The sequence below is a fragment of the Echinops telfairi genome, unplaced genomic scaffold, assembly GCF_000313985.2.
Source record: "Echinops telfairi isolate 266 unplaced genomic scaffold, ASM31398v2 ScPeMD7_5592;HRSCAF=6446, whole genome shotgun sequence".
Classification (NCBI taxonomy): Eukaryota; Metazoa; Chordata; class Mammalia; order Afrosoricida; family Tenrecidae; genus Echinops; species Echinops telfairi.
Window position 1 is genome coordinate 49,634,833 of NW_022109491.1, and position 20,025 is coordinate 49,654,857.

Here is a 20,025-nt window from a genome sequence, read left to right on the forward strand (position 1 = left end):
TGAAAGGGTGTGCACGAAAGGAGAACATTTGCAGCAGCCAACTCTCCTTTGCTCACCTCAGGCAAGTCACTCAACCCTCTAGAGCCCCTATACTTCAGTGATCCTCAAAGGGAGATGTTGACAACCCACAAGGCACATCCAATATTCCAGGAGACATTGCCTGGAAGTGCCTCATGTGTATATTTGATTGTCATAAGTAGGGGGACACTTACTGGCATAAGATAGAGAGTTAGCAGGGATGCTGTTAAGGATGGCCCCCCGCAGCAAAGAAATCCCAAGTATCCATGGTAATGCATAGAGAAGTGAATCCTCATAAAATATGGGAAACATCTCAGGGTCGATGTGAGAGTAAAGGAAGCTACACGTGTGAGAACCATGGTACATGGCATTCTATCTGGGCCTCTCTGGAGCCCCCTCACTTTCTTATCTCATATGCTCCCTTCTGATCCCAGCATACCAGTCAGAGGCTCAGGGAAGTGTTTGGTCATCTCTTCCTCATTGTCTCAATAGAGTCGTCCCCAGACAGACCCTGAGACAAGAGTTTGAGTGCCAAACAGGAATTTTGGAAACGATCCAGGAAGTGCTGGGGAAAAGAGACCAGAAATGGAGGGCAGTTCATGAAGCATGACTCATGAGTTTTGCTGTGAGCATCAGAGGCTGCATCTTACAGGTGGGTATAGACATGGGAATGCTTCAGAACCACACCCCTCTGGAGTAAGACGTAGATGTTTAAACTTCACCTTTCATCTTCTCTTCATTGGGGACGTTCCTGTTCCTGGGACACCTTTCATTCCAACCTTCCCTATTCAGTGGTAGAATCATTTTGGTTACATTTTGGTTACACACAGGCAAATTCAGGAAAGTACTGCTTTTTGACTGGTCTGCCCTTCTCTCTTCCTCTTGGCAGCCTGCCAAGGACATTTAACTTGCAATGTTCACTTGATTCTTAGAAACTAGCATCTCTTGGTTGAAGTGAAGCCTCAGGCTAGTTGATGGGGACCTTGGCCATTAGGCTGGAGGCTCTACAAGCCCGAGTTTGCAACAGTCCTCTTGTAAAAGGGAGACTGTATCTAGGGGGTCAGGAAGGAAAAGAATGTTTGGAAACTGAACGGATTGTGTTAGCAATTGTACAATACTCCTTGAGGTGATTGGACTATGGAACACTATGATGTATGTATAAACTCCCAATAAATAATAAATTTAAAAAATAATACCAGGTGGATAAAAAGAGTTCCAATTTCTCCAAACCCTCTCCATCATCTGTTATTTTCTATTTTTATTTAATTGGGCTATGGTTATGGATGTTAGATGATATCTCATCTTTATTTTTTACTTGCATTCCCTTTTAAAACCATTAGAATTACCATCTGTCCCAGGGGCAATGAGTTATAATATTCCCTATCATAAAATGATGATGTCTCCAAAGTGAACCACAAACATTTCTAGACCATAGATATATGAGTGGATTTCAGGCTTGCACTTTGTTCTAGGCACAATTTAAGAATAAATAATTCTTACCACATGACCCTATTTGATACTTGCCCTCTTTAAGAGATTATTGACTATATGAGTATTATAGCAAAATGTGGTGAAGGTGCTTGACTGTGAGGCAGTACATGGAAGAAGCACACTAGCCTGTGTGATCCAAGGACTGTAAATAATAAAATATAAATCCAAAGGAGGGAATGATATCAGAGCTTAAACTCTGAACAACCAGTTCGCAAATGGCTGGATGACAGTAGAAGCCCCAAATACATTTGCAGGGTCCCTACATTGATTGGGCCCCTACCACTTTTCTGTCACTTTCTCATACTGTGAGGGCGTGTGTGTTCCTGTGGTGCTGGAAGCGTTGTTACCGGTATTTGAAATGGCAGCAGGGTCACCCCAAGTGAATAGGTTTCAGCTGAGCTTCCAATCCAAGAGCAGACAATGAAGAAGAACTCAGCCCCCCACTTCAGAGGAAGAAGCCGCTGAAAACCTTATCCACAGCTTTGAGGCATTTTCAAATCCTGAAAACCTAAACAAAGTAAGCAGAACGCTGTAAGAGATAATGCTGGCAGATAGGCCCCCCAGGTCCAATGGCACTCAAAATTTGACTGAAGAGTAGATGATTTCTTGGAGGGGAGTTGACCACGGCGACATGAGCTCAGTAAAGCCTGTAGGAGTGGAGCCTTCAGGATCTTCATTTGCAGATGGGGCACAACTCAAGGTAAAGAGAAATCGCTGCAAAAATCTTTTAATGATTGGATCGTGAAATGTGCAAAGTATGCATTTAGGAAAATTGGAAGTGGTTAAAAATGAAATAGATGGAATATGGAATGATATGTTATATGTATTAAATTCCAACTAATCAAAAAGAAGGCATAAAAACCTGCATGAGGATATGTAGTTGGTATGCTCTAATTCAGTGAACTTTGAAAATGGCAGATAGGCAGGTTGGGCTAAGATCCAACGTCAAGTCATCACAGGATGCCTGGTTTGACAATAACTTTTCCCTTTGAAGCTTCAGCTTTTCTAACTTGATAGATGTAGATCCCACATTAGTCTATTGCATACCCACAAAATGTGTCACGCTTTCAGATAAAAACTCTAGACTATTACAGGTTATGCTGATGTACTAGTATGTTTTTCTTGATTTAACTGTGAGAATTGGCCCATTATCATTGTGCCCAATAATTCTGTGGTTGAAAAATCATCCATTTTAATATTTTAATAGGCAGTTAGATTGTCTAGTATTAATGTTAGTATTAATGGGGAAAGTGGCAATAACAAAATAAAGACCTGTCTGTGTTCATCTATAGTCTCTGTTCAACCACAGGTACTACTTCAATGCCAAGAAATCATTATTGATTACTTTAAGGCCTCTTTTTTGTCTTTTGGTGGTGGTGATGGGGTTGTTAATAATATTACAGTATTGCAATCAGGAAAAAAATGAAATGGGATGCATGAAGATCAGTATTTAGGCTTCAGGGAGCTGAAATGGACTGGTATTGGCTATTTTGAATGAGAAAACCATATAATTTACTATTCTGGGAATAAGAAATAAGAATGGTGTGGCATTCATTGTCAGAAAGGATCTTGCTAAATCCATCATGAAGTACAATGCTATCTGTGGTAAGATTATATCTCTCTGTATTCAAAGAAATCCAATCAATACAACTATTAGTCAGATTGATGCCGCAAAAGCTACTGATGAAAAAATTGAAAATTCTACCAAAGACTTCAGTTGGAAATTGACCAAACATGCAATCAAGATAATTATTGGTTATCATGCATTGATAATTATTGGTGATTGGAATGCAAAATTTGGAAACAATGGAAGAAAAATATGAACTTGGTGTTAGAAATTAAGCTAGAGATCTTATGATAGAATTTTGCAAAGCCAACGACTTGTTCACAGAAAATACAATTAAAAAATATTTTCTTGGGGGTTCGTACAACTCTTATCACAATCCATACATCAATCCATTATGTCAAGCACATTTGTATATTTGTTGCCATCAGCATTCTCAAAACATTTGCTTTCTGCTTGAGCCCTTGGTATCAGCTCCTTCTTTGTTTCCCCTCCCTCCCCGCTACCTCCTCCCTCATGAACCCTTGATAATTTATAAATTTTATTATTTTGTTATATATTACCCACTCCCTTCACTCACTTTTCTGTTGTCCACCCCCCAGGTAGGAGGTTATATGTAGATCCTTGTAATCGGTTCCCCCTTTCCACTCCACCCTCTTTCTACCCTCCTGGTATTTCCACTCAGCCCTGGTCCTGAAGGGATCATCCGTCCTGGATTCCCTGTGTTTCCAGTTCCTATCTGTACCAGTGTACATCCTCTGGTCTAGCTAGACTTGTCAGGTAGAATTTGGATCATGATAGTGAGGGCGGGAGGAAGCATTTAGGAACTAGAGGAAAGTTGCATGTTTCATTGTTGCTACACTGCACCCCGACTGGCTCATCTCCTCCCCATGACCCTTCCATAAGGGGATGTCCAGTTGCCTACAGATGGGTCTTGGGTCCCCAATCTGCGCTCCCCCTCATTTACAATGATTTGATTTTTTTGTTCTTCGATGCCTGATAACTGATCCCTTTGACACCTTGTGATCACCCAGGTTGGTGTGCTTCTTCCATGTGGGCTTTGTTGCTTCTGAGCTAGATGGCCGCTTGTTTACCTTCAAGCCTTTAAAACCCTAGATGCTATATCTTTTGATAGCTGGGCTTCATCAGCTTTCTTCACCACATTTGCTTATGCACCTGCTTTGTCTTCAGTGATCGTGTTGGGAAAGTTGAACATCACAGAATGCTGTGTTAGTAGAACAAATTGTTCTTGCATTGAGGAAGTTCTTGAATGGAGGCCCAATGTCCATCTGCTACCTTAATACTAAACCTATAAATATATGCACATAGATCTATTTCCCCATCCTCATATATAAGTACGTTTACATGTGCACATGCCTTTATTTAGACCTCTATCAATGCCGATTTGCTTCCTACTTCTTTCCTCTATTTCTTTTTACTTTCCTCTTGTCTCACCATCATGGTTGGCCTTCATTCAGGTTTAGTATGTAATTCCTCATTGCTACATTGCCCTTGATTAAGCCCCACTAGGCATCCTTCACCCTTCTCTCCATTGATTTTAGTTCGCTGCTTGTTCCCTTGTGCCTGAGTTGGTTCCCTGCTCCCTTCCTTTCTCCCACCTCCTCTTCACTCAGCATATCTTAAACTGAAAGAAGTCAAGAAAAAAAATCCAAGCTTTGAATTACAAGTGTGAAAGTTTCTATAGGTAAAATATTGAATGATGCAGGAAGCATCAAGAGAAGATGGAAAGAATACACCGATTACCAAAAATAATTCATCACAATACACCATTTCAAGAGGTAACATATGAGCAAGAACCAATGGTTGTGAAGGAAGAAGTTCAAACTGCACTGGATTTATTAGCCAAAAAAGAGACTCCAGGCATTGACAGAATACCCTGTGGAATGTTTCAAAAACGGAAGAAGCCTGGAAGCACTCGCTCATCCATGTCAGGAAATTGGGAGGACAGCTACTTGGCCAACTGACTGTCAGAGATCCATATCTGTGCCCATTCCAAAGAAAGGTGACCTAACAATGCTCAAATTATAGAATATCATTGATACACACAAAAGCAAAATTTTGTTAAATATCTTCCAACAATGGTTGCAGCATGACTAGGAGATGCCAGATGTTCAGATCAGATTCAAAAGAGAATGTGGAACAAGGGACATCATTGCTGATGTCAGATGTACTTTGGCTTAAAGCAGAGAATACCAGAGTGATGTTTACTTGTGTTTTATTGACTATTCAAGTAACCCAAATAAAAAAAAAATAGAACCGATCATAAAATTTACAGCAAAAAGAATTGCACTATTTAGAGAAGAGTTGATACAAATTCTACACAAACTACTCCAGACTTACAGAAAGGACAGCAAATTCTCGATCTTATTTTATGAAGCAAGTAAAAGACCAATAGCAAACCAGACACCTACTTCACAATAAAAAAAGTTTTAAATGTTAATATATAACAATCCTCATAACTGGACCAATTAACAACATCACGATAAGTAGAGATGAATTTGTCAATAATTACATTGTACTTGGGCAATAGAATAAGGACACAAGAAATCAAATGGAGTATTTGTGTTAGGCCAGGTTGACTAGAGAAACAAATCCAGTGACATTTACATATGTTTAAGAAATAGATTTATATCAAGAAGTAATTACATATCAAGCAAACATTCCAGCCCAGTGCAGATCAAGTCCGTAAGTTCTCTACTAGTCCATCAGTGCCTCAGACTCACACAGCCACGTGCACTGATGCAGAATGCAGGAAGATCACAGGCTGGTGGGTGCAAAGTCGTGTGGATTCAATGCTGGAGGCTGCATCACAGGGCTCCTACAGGTCCCAGAGTGGCTTGCCAGCAGGAAGGTGAAATGGGGCCAGGGAGGGGGAGGCTCCCAGGACCATCCTTATGAGAAGGTCACGCGCACAAGAGGTCACCAACAGGGTGTGACCTGATTGACATCTGCTGCAACAGATCTGGCACTTGTGAGAACAAAGAAAACACTTAAATGACCAAAGTAAATCTGACTTCATGTGATTGCAAAAGTTGGATAATAACAATACAAAAAGACAAAGGAATCAGTGTGTTCAAATTCTTGTATTCAAAGTATTGAAGAACTGGAGAAAAATATTGAGTATACCATGGATCGCCAAAGAATAGGGGCGGGGGTGGGGAGGATCAGTCTTAAAAGAAATAAAACCAGAATGTTCCTTAGGAGCAAGGAATGCAAGACTTTGCCTTGCTTATTTCTGACATGTCACCATGTAAGAATAGCTGTTATGAAAAGGTATTATGCTTGGTAAAGTAGAGGGACAACAAAAACAAAGGGATCCCCTCAATTCATTAGATTGACACAATGACCACCACCATGGACTGAAACATGCCGAAGATCATGAAGATGGCACACGACCGGGCACAGTTTTGCTCTCTTATACATAAGTCCAGGAATTATGTATTCGAACCAACTGGATAACAACAAACAACAAAAAAATCCAAACACACCCACAACAGTTACATAGACTTAAAAGCAATCACACATATGTATGAATTTTGTCTTCCTTGGATCCACAATCAATGCTCATGGAAACAGCAGTTAAGACATAAAACAATGCTTTTGCTGTATAAATCTGCTACACAAGAGCTTGTTACAGCCTTGAAAAGATGGAAGTTATGTTGAGAACTAAGATGTGCCTGACCCAAGCCATGGTATTTTCAATCACCTCATATGAATGTGAAAGTTTGACATTGAATAGGAAGACCTAAAGATAATTGATATGTTTGCATTATGGCGTTTCATTCTGTTGTGTATAGGGTCTTGAGGTAGTTAATTGTGCCAACCTGGCTGATAAAAACATGTGGGGTTAGTTGAAGGGCGGAGGGATAAATGGTTCAGTGAGCTTTGCCTTGCTAGTTTTCAGGTCTCTTGCTTTCTGATGGTTGGACCAGGGTGCAGCTGCCTTAGCCAGTTCCCTGCTTCAGCTGGCAAGGTTCACTTCCTGCAAGACATCCCCAAGGAGAAGCCACATGGACCTACCCCGATGCATCCCTGGGTGCTGTAGCAGCCATGTGGAGACCCCTGCCAGTGCCGAGATGCTTACACATTCACTGATTGGGCTTTCCTCCTGCAGACGGCATCATAGTGTGTGTTTTGTGAGATGAAGGAGGACTTTGTGGATTGGTGTCAGACATATGGGTTAATGTTGGATTATTGGACGTGTGGGCTTGGGCAGCACTGGGTTGGGATGTTTTCTTGCTGTGCACTTAACCTTTATATAAAACTCTCTCTTATACATGAGTTTCTGTGGATTTGTTTCTCTAAAGTGCCCAGACTAACACAGGTCTGAACCAACTCTATGGCACCAAAACCCAACAATATATGTACATGGGTATCCTATCATTTATTCAGTTTACACATTCCAATTCAGAGGAATGTGATAGGTGGACCCCTGGCATTCATTCTGGGTCCCTCTATGACTCCTTAAGGGTGGGTACTCAATAGTTTGGTAGTTTCTGTACTAGAAAATTAAAGTGAAACACCTCACAACAGAAAGCATAATCCTCTTATATATACTTGGTATTTTTACTTTTGAAAAATTGATGGACTCTGTTAACTACACTGAACGCTTTAGGCACTTAGCTGCTAAATCCCAAAGCCCACTGCCATCCAGTGAAGTCAGACTCTTAGTACCCTATATAATGGGTTTGGGAGACTATAAATATTTATGGGAGCAGACAATATCACCCTTCCCCATCTTTCTCTCATGGAGTGACTTGTGGCCTTGAAATATTAACCTTTCAGTTAGCAACCTAATTGGTTGCTCTTGAGGTTAAGTGCTGGGCTGCGGACCACAATGTTGGTGGTTCTAACCCAGCAGCCACTCCACAGGAGAACTATGAGCGTGCTCTGTAAAGATTTACAGTCTCAGAAACCCTAAAGGACAACGCTACTCGTTACTCTAAGTCGAATCAACTTGATGGCAGTGGGTTTAGTTTTAGTTTGGACTCCAGGATTTCACTCTGCTTTCTTGGCTACAGCGGCCAGAGGCTCAGCATGTTATCGATTACATCCATTTGCTATCTCTTTGCCTATCCACTTTTGGAACTCTTCTCTTCTTTTTAACCATATAGTAACTCCTCCACTCAGGAAGAGGAGGAGACACAGAAAGATTATGTAAACAAGCATAAAAAGAACACAAGAGATAAATGCAAAGACCATTTCCTAGAGACGTAATACTTTTATTAATCAGTTCTGCAGGCTCCATTTTCCCTTCACCTGAGATCTGTGTGATCCTATGGTGTCAGACAGCTGCAGAGATGTTGAAAAAGAAATATAAATGTTGAGGGCTTTATGTATTTGAAAACTGTCTTATCCCTAGCAGCTAGAAGGATGCCTGACCTGCAGTAAGGCTGAAGCATGCTTTTGTGGATGTAATGAATCTCAGTGTTTTGCCCCAGTGGCCAAATGATTGACTAAATGATGCTCGGTGGTCACAGACTTTATAGCTTAGCGTTGCTAGGCTTTGCATGAGCTTCTCTGATGGAGTCAATTTCAGAAAAAGCTAAGGCAACTTTGATTACATATTTCCCTGGTGTCATTTTAATTCGTTACCATCCACCCTGGATGGTCACCCCAGTTGCCACAGACAGACCTGGAAAGCCCCTGAAAAACTCAGATCAGTATCCTTCTATATTCTTATTGCCCACGCGTCTTCTTATTACACATATGCGCACGCGCTGTGTGAAGCACATGAGCCTGATACCTCCAGCAAAGGCTTAAAAGGGGACCATCAGCCAAAACTATGTCTATACGCTCCTCCACAGGACAATGGGGGAAGGCCAAAGGGAAGTCGGTGTCTTGCTCTTTGTTGGTCTACAAGCCTCCATTACTAGGAGTATCACTGAGTTTTGACCAGTGTAAAATACTGTCATATGCTAACAAGGAGAAACAAAATGTATCTGAGTATACTGAAGATAAATAACGTTTGAGTTAATTTTTTAGTTTACCGTTGAAGCAAATCTTTTTTAACTTGCTTTTGAACCGTTCTTAGCCTATGCAATTCAACAGAGTTGGCAGCAGAGGGCAGCAGAGGATACTGTTTCACAGTACCTCTTGCAGCTCAGCTGCACACTGTTCTGACATGTTGCAAACCCCATTCCTCTACCATATGTATGAGGAATTGAGTAGGACTTGGTCTCTGGCAAACTCTGGCTCAGGCCCAAGGAAGAAGCTTGCTCTGGGAACAACTGCTAACTCCAATCATAAGCAAGGCCTGGGCAACATTAAGGGGAAAGGTTCGGCATTCTGGGGGGTGGGGGGATGTGGGAGGAGGGGAGCTCAGCATCCTTGTTTCCAGCATATGGGGCATCTGTCTGCTGACCCAATGGGAAAGAGAAGTGGATACCACATCTATGAAAGAATGAGGAATGAAAAAAAAAAGAGTGGAGAGTGTACAGCAGCCTAGGCAGAAGATGAATCATGTTTTAAAAATAGTTTCGTAGACATATAATTCACATATCATTCAATTTAACCATTCCATCATATTAAGAAGCGTTACACAATCATAACAATTTCAGGACATGTTCTTCTTTCTCATACTCATTGTTGTTATCTTCCCATTTCCCCAGGTAATGGGAGCTTCGGGCGCTTGCTTTCCAAAATAAAGATTTATTTTGAGAGGCACAGAATGGGGTTTCACATGGAGAAATTTTATCAGCAATAGAGAGAGAGAGAGAAATCACCCCACCAGCAAATATTCATGGCAAAGAGGAAATTCCATTGTGATTAGCAAGGGTTTCTGGTAAATTAATCCCAAAATATTACAGGGATTCTGCACATGCTCAATCCAAATCTCCACCTTTCCCCCATGCCCTACCACACCCTACCTCTTCTCTAATGCCCCTAGATAATTAGTAATCCAGTTACTGCCTCTATAGAATTACCTATCCTGGACGTAAGAAACTGAAAATCATACAAAACAAGAAACAAACAGACAAAACAGCAACAATCACAAAACAAACAGAGAAAAGCCTCAATAAAAAAGTAGAAATATTCAGAAGCTGAAAACAACTTAATGCATAAAAAGGATATCAAATGATAAGGTGTTACATTTTAACCTAAGTACATCTGCCATAATCTTCTTCTTCTTCTTCTTCTTCTTTTGTGGCCATAATCTGCTTTACATTGTTCTCTGCTTAGTAGCAAGGCTCTTCACATCCCTAGACTCTGGCTACCGGGGATTCACTGGAGCTTAATCCATATGGGGACCTTGCACACAGATTTGGGATTTCCACTGTCATCCATAGGCTTTTGCAAACCAAGTGTTCACAATCTAAACTCTGATACTATTCCCTCCTTTGAATTTGGATTTTTAAAATTTGCCATCCTTGGATCACACAGGTTAGTGTGTTTCTTCCATGTGGACTTAGTTGATACCTCACTTAGATAGCTGTTTGTTTGAAGATAAGCCTTTTAACACCCCAGAGGCTATTTTTTCTGATAGTTAAGCACTATCTATTTTCTTTGCCACATTTTGCTATAGCACTCGTATCTTTAGTGATCTCTTCATGAGGGCAAGTATTGAGTAGGGCCATGTTATAAGAACGAATTGTTCTCAGACTGGGCCTAGAATGAAGTGCAAGTTCAAAATACGTTCACATATCTGTGATTTAAATATGTCTCTGATTCCCCTTAGAGATATCATAATCACTCTATAATAGACAACATTATAAATCATCCCCACGGGGCATAATTCTCTTAATAGTGTCATTGATTTAGCCAATGGTATAGAATTTAAAACATTGATGACAAAAGGAAATTGTACATGTATAAGCCATCTTTTCAGACCGAAATACATAAATTGTTGACTTGTGCAGATGAAAAGCTTGAGTAACTGAACACTTTTTACACAAACAATGAGAGTTGGAGATAGGGCAAACTTTTCAATAGCACTCATTCACAAAGGCAGAACCACGACTTCCAGAACAGCACATGTCACAAAAAAGCAAAGAAAGCATTATATAATAATATATGGTAAATAATAAATATATGGTCATCCCAGGCCAGTATTCCTTGAGCACCTTCAAAGCAACAGATCGGAACCACAACAACCACTAAAAAGAAACCTTGGGCTACCAATCTTCTTCTTCTGCTCACTCAGGTGTTTCAGTCTTAAGTCCAAGGGTGTATGCTGGTTCCTTAAATCTGCTACAAGTGAGTTTAAGGCAAAGCCTAGTTCATTTGGTAGGGTTTCCACATTGAGTGCTTCTGGTGTGGCCTCCGCAGGATGTTATGCACCTCCAAAGGACAGAGTCTAAAGTCTCAGTGGGCGATAGCACCTGGTCTGGGTCACCAAGGGGTGGATAGAAATGAGGTAAAATGTGTACAGTAGGGAGCATAGTACCAGAAGCATTTTTCCCTTGGATTCTATGTAAGTATTTTTAAGCATATTTCCCAGGCTGCCACACCAAAATAAGTATAATCCTCTTCTCCAAGAGAGACATGTCACCAACCCCTTGCATTGTCTTGACTTGATTTTCAAGTAAAGATTACTAATCACTCTTGTCTGTTGATTTGGGGCAGCCACAGAATAATGTTGTGTGGCAGTAACTGACCTGTCTTCTCCCTCTCTCCCCTCTAGAGAAATTGGCCCCAGATCAGGTGAGGTCTCCTCTATTGTAGTGATTTTCAAGATGTTGAAAAAATAAACCCTGCAAAAATCAAACTCACTACATTGATGTTGGTTCATAATGACTGCCCCTGTGGGTTTCCAACAAAACCAAAACTACTATAAGATTACTATAACTACTACTATACCTCTTTATAGTAGAAAGACTCCTCATTCTCCCACAGGGCAGCTGGTGGTTTCAAACTGATGACCTTAAGGTTAGAAACCCAACATGCAACCCACTATGCCAGCAGGACTTGACAAAAAAGTGGGTGATATATGGTTCATGGACATGAGGCAGGCTCACTGCCATGTTGCATGGAAGATTGAATTAGAACATTATATGTCGTGAGAGCAAAGCCTGCCTTCATCTTGATCCTTATAGTAGTGGACTCGTACAGTATTTGTCCTCTTGTGATTAACTAACTTCAAGCAGCACAATTATTTCCGGGTCCATCCATGCCATGAGGCTGTTTCATGGTCTCATTCCTGTTTCTAGTGATCCATAGTATTCCATTGTGTGTATGCACCAGAGTGTCTGTATCCAGTCTCCTACTGAGGGGCATTTAGCCTGTTTCCAGGTTTTTGCTATTGTGAACTTTGCTGCAATGAACATGGGACAGCATAATCACATACATGTTCATGTTCTGTCTCTTCTTTCTTTGAGGCACATGCTTAGCAAAGGTTTTTCTGGATCATATTGCATTTCTATTCCCAGCTGTTTTAGGTAAGGTGATATTGCATCTTTGTTTTGATTTGCATCTCCCTGATGGCTAGTAATCATGAGGCTCTTCTCATATTTCCGTTAGCCACTTGAGCGTCATCCCTTATGTTAATATAATTGTGGATTTTTTGTGTTTATCCATGTCATTTGTCCACTTTTTAATTGAATTATTTGTATTTTTCTTATGGAGGTGTTGCAGATCTTAGTACATAGTCCCTTGTCTGTTTTTCCCAGTCTATGGGGCTTTATTATTTTTTTTAATCTTCGACGAAGTCTTTTGATGTACATAGTTTTTAATATTTAGAAAATAGTTTATTGCCATATAGTTCACATATCATACAATTTAGGTAATATTGCTATTTTCACAAAATTAAGTCTTCCTGTTCATGAACACAGAATATTCTTTCATTTGTGTAGATCTCTTTTGATTTCTTGTAATAATTTTCTATAATTTTATTAGCAAAGGTCTCTTGTTACTCTTTTTCTGGAACAGCTTTATTGAGATAATTCACATTTCATACAATTCACTCACTTTAAATATAAAATTCAATAGTTTTTAGTGTGTTCACAGATTTGTGCAATTATCATCACCAATAATTTTAAAATGTTTTTATTACTTCAAAAATGCTTAGCTCCCACTGCTATCTCTTTGCTCCACTTACCCTTAACTCTAAATAATCATTAATTGATTTTTTATTTGTATAAAATTGCCTATTCTGGATATTGAATATAAATGGAATATGAATATGTATAATTATGAATAATATGAAATTATGTAATATGTAGCCATCAGAGAGATGCAATCAAAATAAAGATGTAATACCACCTTACACCCGTAACAAAAATCCAATTAATAAAAACCAAGAACAACAAATGCTCAGAGGATGCAGAGATGTTGAACTTTTATAAACTGACGATGGGCTTGGAAACATGTATAAGCAGTGGGAAAGTGATTTGGTGTTACCTAAAACAGCTGGGAATAGAAATGCAATGTGATCCAGCCATACCTTTGCTAAGCATGTACCTCAAGGAAATAAGAGATAGAACATGAACAGATGTATGCTGTCCCATGCTCATTGCTGCAAAGTTCACAATAGCAAGAACATGGAAATAGGCCAATGCCCCTCAGTAGAAGAATGGATAAAGGCACTTTATCCATTTTAGCAGTTTGAAAAATATGTAATATATAGCTGTCTTCTTTCCGCTAGCATGTATTCATGCGTATCCAAGTGGTAGCATGTATCAGTAGTCAATTCTTTTTTATGGCTGAATTATATTCCATTGTGTAGATATACCACATTTTATTTATCCATTTATCAATCAGTGAATATTTCTGTTGGTTACTTTTTGCTTATTGTGAGTAATGCTTCCATAATTATTTAATATAAAATTTAAAAATAATTTTATTTGCATATACTTCATATGCAATTTAATCAGTCAATCATTTTAAGAAAAGTTGTGCAATCATCACCGCAGTCAATTTCAAAACATTTTCTTCTTGTACTTGTTATTAGCCCTTCATTTTCCCCCATTCACTGCCACCAAGCCCCTAGATAATTATTAATTACTCTCTGTAGATTTACCTATCCTGGATTTCATATACAGAAACTCATATACAACACAAACAGGAAGCAAACTAACCAACCAAATAGCCAATAAAAAGGAAAGCAGAAAATATTAAATATAGAAACAATTTTAAAATACGTTCAAAGGGATAGCAAATGACAAAGTGTTATATTTTAGCCTAACTACATCTACCATAATCAGTTTTTCAACGCTCTCTGATAGCAAGGCTATTCATCTCCTTGGACTATGTTCAGAGTGGATTAACAGGAAGATTAATCCATGTGTGGACCCAATAAATTTACTTGGGATTTCCACTGTTCTCCAAAGGCTCCTGTAAACCAGGCATTCACAATTTACGCTGTAATACCATTTCCTCCTTTGGATTGGTTTTTTATTATTTACAATCGTGGAATCAAAAAGGCTGGTGTGCTTCTTCCATGTGGTCTTAGTGATGCTTCACTTAGATGGCTGCTTGTTTGAAAACAAGTCTTTAAAACCCCAGAAACTATTCGTTCTGAAAGCCAGGAACCATCTGCTTTCTTCACCACATTTTGTTATAGCACCCATATCTTCAGTGATCTTTTCAGGAGGACAAGTAGGGCCATGTTCTGAGAATTAATTGTCCTCAGATTGTGCCTAGAATTAAATGCGAAACCAAAATATGTTCATGTATCGATGGTTTAAATATGCATCTAGTTAATTTTAGACGTATCATGATCATTTTATGATAAAGAACATTACAATTCAGCCCCCTGAGGCCTAAGGCAATTGTATTGATAGTGTTATTAATTTAGCCAGTGGTACAGATTAAATGATTAAGTGACTGGACACAATTTCCAAGGAAATTGGAATATGGCAATAAGGAAAATGTTTCAATAACACTCATTGACAGGGTATATCCCTGGGAAAAACAACATGGCCACCTATTCAGAGCCACTCTCCATCCATCCCTCTCTCAAGAAAAACTTGGAAGTTGTGAAAAGATTGCAGCAGACCCGCTGCTGAGAAAAGTAAACACTTGCCAAAGTCACCTTTGTATAGAAACTGACAAAGAGAGACCTAGGTGGGTAGGAGGGGGACGGCGGAAGCAGTGCATTCTGTTTGTCTTCCTACACAGGTAAGTACCAAGGTACTTCCTACACAGTAAGTACCAAGCTACTGTACTTACTGGCAGACTCTACTTTGGACTATAGTGAACTCATAGGCTCCCCTCTTTCTCCTGCTGACTGAGAATGCTTCCTCAATGTAATTGTGGAGAGGTTTAAGTGGGAACTTGGTTGGGAAGATACGCGTGTACCGGCAGGTCCTGATGGACTCATTTGTGTTGGCCATATGGGGAGGTTTGCGTCTTCCCAGGACAGGCTCCCAGTATCTGGCTGGACCTCTGGGGGATTGAATTTTGGCAGAGCTTCACCAGAGCATAATGAGGCCTGAGAGACTCCAATTGGATGTAGAATCAAGAGGGCATGTATTAGAGGGGATGGTTGGCTCAGTAGCGAGTGAGCATTTCTCAGTGGGCCAGAAGAGCTCCAAATGCTAACACCTGCCTGGCCTTGAGCTCATTACCGAACAGTAATTGAACCCAATACCAACGTATAGGCCCTGAAGAAGATAGTTTTGTTGAACAGTGTTTTAATTAGTCATTTCTCTTTCCCAATCCACTGGTCTGGTCAATAATTGCCAGGACCTCCCTGATGACATGGAAACCAGCCTCAAATCCTTCGATGGAGGCCATATTTAATTGTTTGCTGTCTTCATAGGAGGATGAGGGTAGGCTGGTGCCGAATTGCCTGGCCACCTTTGACTACCCAGGTTCTGCAACAGGTGTGCAGGAATAAATATGTGTTCAGTGGAACATGCAAACCAAATTAACAAGCAATAACACTATATCTTGGAAGCAGCAGGTAATCTCTGCATACTTGTGGAAACAAGGGACAACAACACAGTTAACCACAACACAGATAAGAACCCAGAGAAGCTCCTGAAGGAGGAGAGGACCACGGACACTCCCTGGGGGAGATTACAGCAATAGTCTCCAGCTACTTTATACAACTGGAAGAAAAATTCATTAAGAATAAAGAACATTTTGAAAAAAAAAAAAAAAGAATAAAGAACATTTTGAAATAAAAATCAAGATAATACACATGTTCAAACAGAAAAATAAATGATAAAGACCAAAATATTAAAACTGGATAATATCGTGAAAGCAAAATAGAAACAATGGTAATAAGAATTGGTGAACTCCAAGAATGTCTCTTGAGAACAAAACATCAAAGATCAAGTTATAAAGACAAAAGAAAATGGAAGAAAACTTAAAAATATTATGGGACACCATCAAAAAGAACAGCATCTGCCTGATAAATGTCCCAGAACAGAAAGAAGAAATAATAACTACTGGTGGCAGAGTGGTTACATGTTAGGCTGCTCACCACAAGGTCCACAGTTTGACTCGACAACCACTCCACACGAGAAAGATGAGTCTTTCTACTCCTGCAAAGAGTTAGCGCCTTGGAGACCCATAGGAGCAGTGCTGCTATGTCCTCTACAGTTGATACGAGTCAGAAATGACTTAATGGCAGTGAGGTTTTCAAGGAGAGACAATAGCATATGAAGTATTAAGGAAGAGCTTTCCTAATATCATGACAGAACATAAAATAACCACTCAGAAAGTCATAAAACTCCAAAGAGAATTTATCCCAAAAGGAAATGATCTTCACATATAATCGTCAACTTTTCCAATATTGAAGAAAAGTCAATAATCTTGATAGCATGGCAAAAACAGAACAATTACATGTAAAGGCAAATATCAAGATAGTTCGGATTTTTCTTCCAAGACCATTCAGGCAAGAAGGCAATGGAATGATATGTTCAAAAATCTGGAAACAAAACAAAACAAAAACCAACAGATGCCAACTCAAGAACCGTATGATCTAGCAATTTCTCTGCTGGGCATACACCTCATGTATGGAGGGTTTAACAGGATATGTTGTTGATTTCATTTGTTGAGATGAACTCTGTAACTATATACAGTGTGTTTTTTGAAAAACAAACAAAGCCCTCCAGATTTCTTATCGCTCACCCTAAATATTGGTTTCAGTGGCTAAGAAGAACAAGAAAGCTAAAACTGAAATGGACTTGGAGTACATTTAAGAACACAACACGAACAGATATATGCACACCTATGTTTATTGCAGCAGTTTGCATAATGGCAAAAACATGAACCCCACCAGAAATTCAAATTATAAGTGAAATGGATAAACCCTCATACATTCATACAATGGAGTATTATACATCAGTCAAAAACAATTCCATCTCTCTCAAACTATGTAAGGCAAAGCTAGAGGACATTATGCTGAGTAACTTCTCCAGATGTTGGAGGAGTTTGTTGCTGTCATTTTGATGTGTTTTTGTTTGGCTTCTGTGTTCCTTTTTGTAGTTCAAAGTATTTGTTCCTTCTCTATTTCTGGGTTGTCTTTAGTGCTGCTTTCATCGGATTGTTTTCTGGGTTGTGTGGTCCTCTCTGGTGCTCTCGGGTTTGCCTGCTGTGGTTAGGCAACATAGTAAAGGACCCGCGAAACAGAAAGAAAGGAGAACTGATTCAGTGAGATCCCGGACAACCACTCTTGACTACAATTGAAGATGGAAGCAAACAGCAAAACAGTGAAAGAATCAAAAGAAAGCGTGAGAATGATGTGGGATACTATCAAGAAAAGCAACCCACATCTCAGCAGGAACCAGGACAAAGAAGAACCAACTTTCACATGTAAATGAGGCAATTGAAAATACCATAGCTTGGACCACACACACACCTTAGTCCTCAAAGTAATATCCTTGCTTTTCAATTCTCTAAAAAGGCCTCGTGTAGTAGATTTACCTAATGCAATTCATCTTTTGATCTCTTGCCTGTTGCTTCTTTGAGAATTGATTATGGATCCAAGAAAGACAAAATCCTTGACAATGTCAAGCTCTTCTCCATTTATCATAATGTAACCTATTGGTCCAGTTTTAGGATTTTGGTCTTCTTGACATTGAATTTTAATCCACATCGAAGACTACAATCCTTGATCTTTAACAGCAAGTGCTTTAATTTCTCCTTGCCTTCAGCATACAATTTTATGCCATCTGCATATATCAGGTGGTTGTTAAGTTTTCCATGTGTATAGTCATTGTTTATGTTGTTTAAAGAAGGTATTTACAATGAAGAAGTGGTTGGTCTTGCAAAAGTCTATCATAAGATCCCCAGCCATCAGGTATCAGGCATCAAAGACCCAGAACAAAAAAAATCATATCAATGTAAATGAGGGGGAGTGCAGAGTGGAGACTCAAAGCCCCTCTGTAGACAATTGGACATCCCTTTAAAGAAGGGTCACAAGGAAGAGATGAGCAGTCAGGGTGCTAATTCTTTAATGCTTCCTCGCCCCCACCATCATGACCCCAATTCTACCTTACAAATCTGGCTAGACCAGAGCATGTACACGGGTGGTTATAAGAGCTGGAATCACAGGGAATCCAGGACAAATAAACCCCTGGGGACCAGTGGTGGGAGTGGCGATACCAGGAGGGTAGAAGGAAGGTGGGGGACATATAGGCCCCCTCAGGGGGGTGGATGGCAGAAAAGTGGGTGAAGGGAGACATCAGCCAGTGTGAGACATGGAAAAAAATAATTTATGAATTATCAAGGGCTCATGAGGGACAGAGGGTGGAGGAGGGAGAGAAAAAATGAGGAGGCAGGGGCTCAGGTGAAGGGAGAATGTTTTGAAGGTGATGGTGGCAACAAATGTACAAATGTGCTTAATATAATGGATATATATATATATATATGGATGTGATAAGAGCTGTATGAGCCCCCAATAAAATGATTAATATAAAGAAAACAAAGAAAAGACAAAATGATGATGGAAACATATGTACAAATGTGTTTGATGTATGGATTATTATAAGAGCCCCAAATAAAATGATTTATTAAAAGGAAAAAAAAAGATCCCCAGCCTTCTTTCTATCACTAAGGCCACAAGCCAATGGTTTGCCATCTTGCCTGCTATCTGAACTGCTGACCTTGGATTCATCTGCCCTTGCAGCCACCAGCCTGTGGTCTTCCTGCTGATCTTGGGTCCATCAGCTCCCTCAACTGCACATCAGGAGAAGCCTCCACCTTAACGTGTGACTCAGGGATTTGAGTCACAACCTGCCTGAACTTTGACTCACCCACTCCTACAACAGTGTGAGCCATTTTCTTGACTTAAGTCTCTCTACTCATATGTCATACATAATGTCTATGCATATGTATATAAATATAAACACATCACTGGTTTTGCTACTCTAGGGAACACAGCCTAAGACATTTTCCTATTTGTATTCTTCAAGGAATTTGCCCATATTATTTAAATTGGTAAATTTATTAGTATAAACTTGAGAGCAATAGCCTTAAATTATCCTTTAAATAATCCACAAGCATTTTCTTCTCCATTTTGGGTAGTAAAAATCAATGTGCATTCTTCCTTATTGATAAGTTTAGCTAAGGATTTAATATATACAGTGGAATCCACTTATTTTCTGCATGTTTTCTTGTTCTAAAATTCAGTTTGACCACCAGCTGGCAAATTTGCAGGACAGGATGAGGTTGGTATCAAAGGAGGCAGTGAAGGCGTAGGCAAGGTCGGAGCAAGGTATCTTAGAAGATGAGAGACTGATAATAAGAGAGTTCACTGATTTAGTAAATGGGTTGATTTAGAACCCAAATGCAAAATGGCCACAGCCATCTGCCTTTCTGCAATGATCACAGCGATATTCCCCGGTAATGTGCTGTTAAAGGGGAACTTCCCAGTACATTATGCTGAGGCACAAAGAAATGACTATCCACACTATCCAGCTATACACCAAACTCATTAGAAAATCTGGAAAAGTAGAATTACATGAGAGGGCACCCAAGAAGGAAATGTCAACAAGCTCCACAGGGTGGAGCTTTTGTAGGACGCATTTTTCCCTCCAGGC

General features: G+C 39.8%; 1 pseudogene; it reads right to left on the reverse strand.

The window, feature by feature from the left end:
• The window catches only part of LOC101663174, an 18,905-nt pseudogene extending 9,685 nt beyond the window's left edge, over nt 1–9,220 (reverse strand).
• Nucleotides 9,221–20,025: the final 10,805 nt, after the last annotated feature.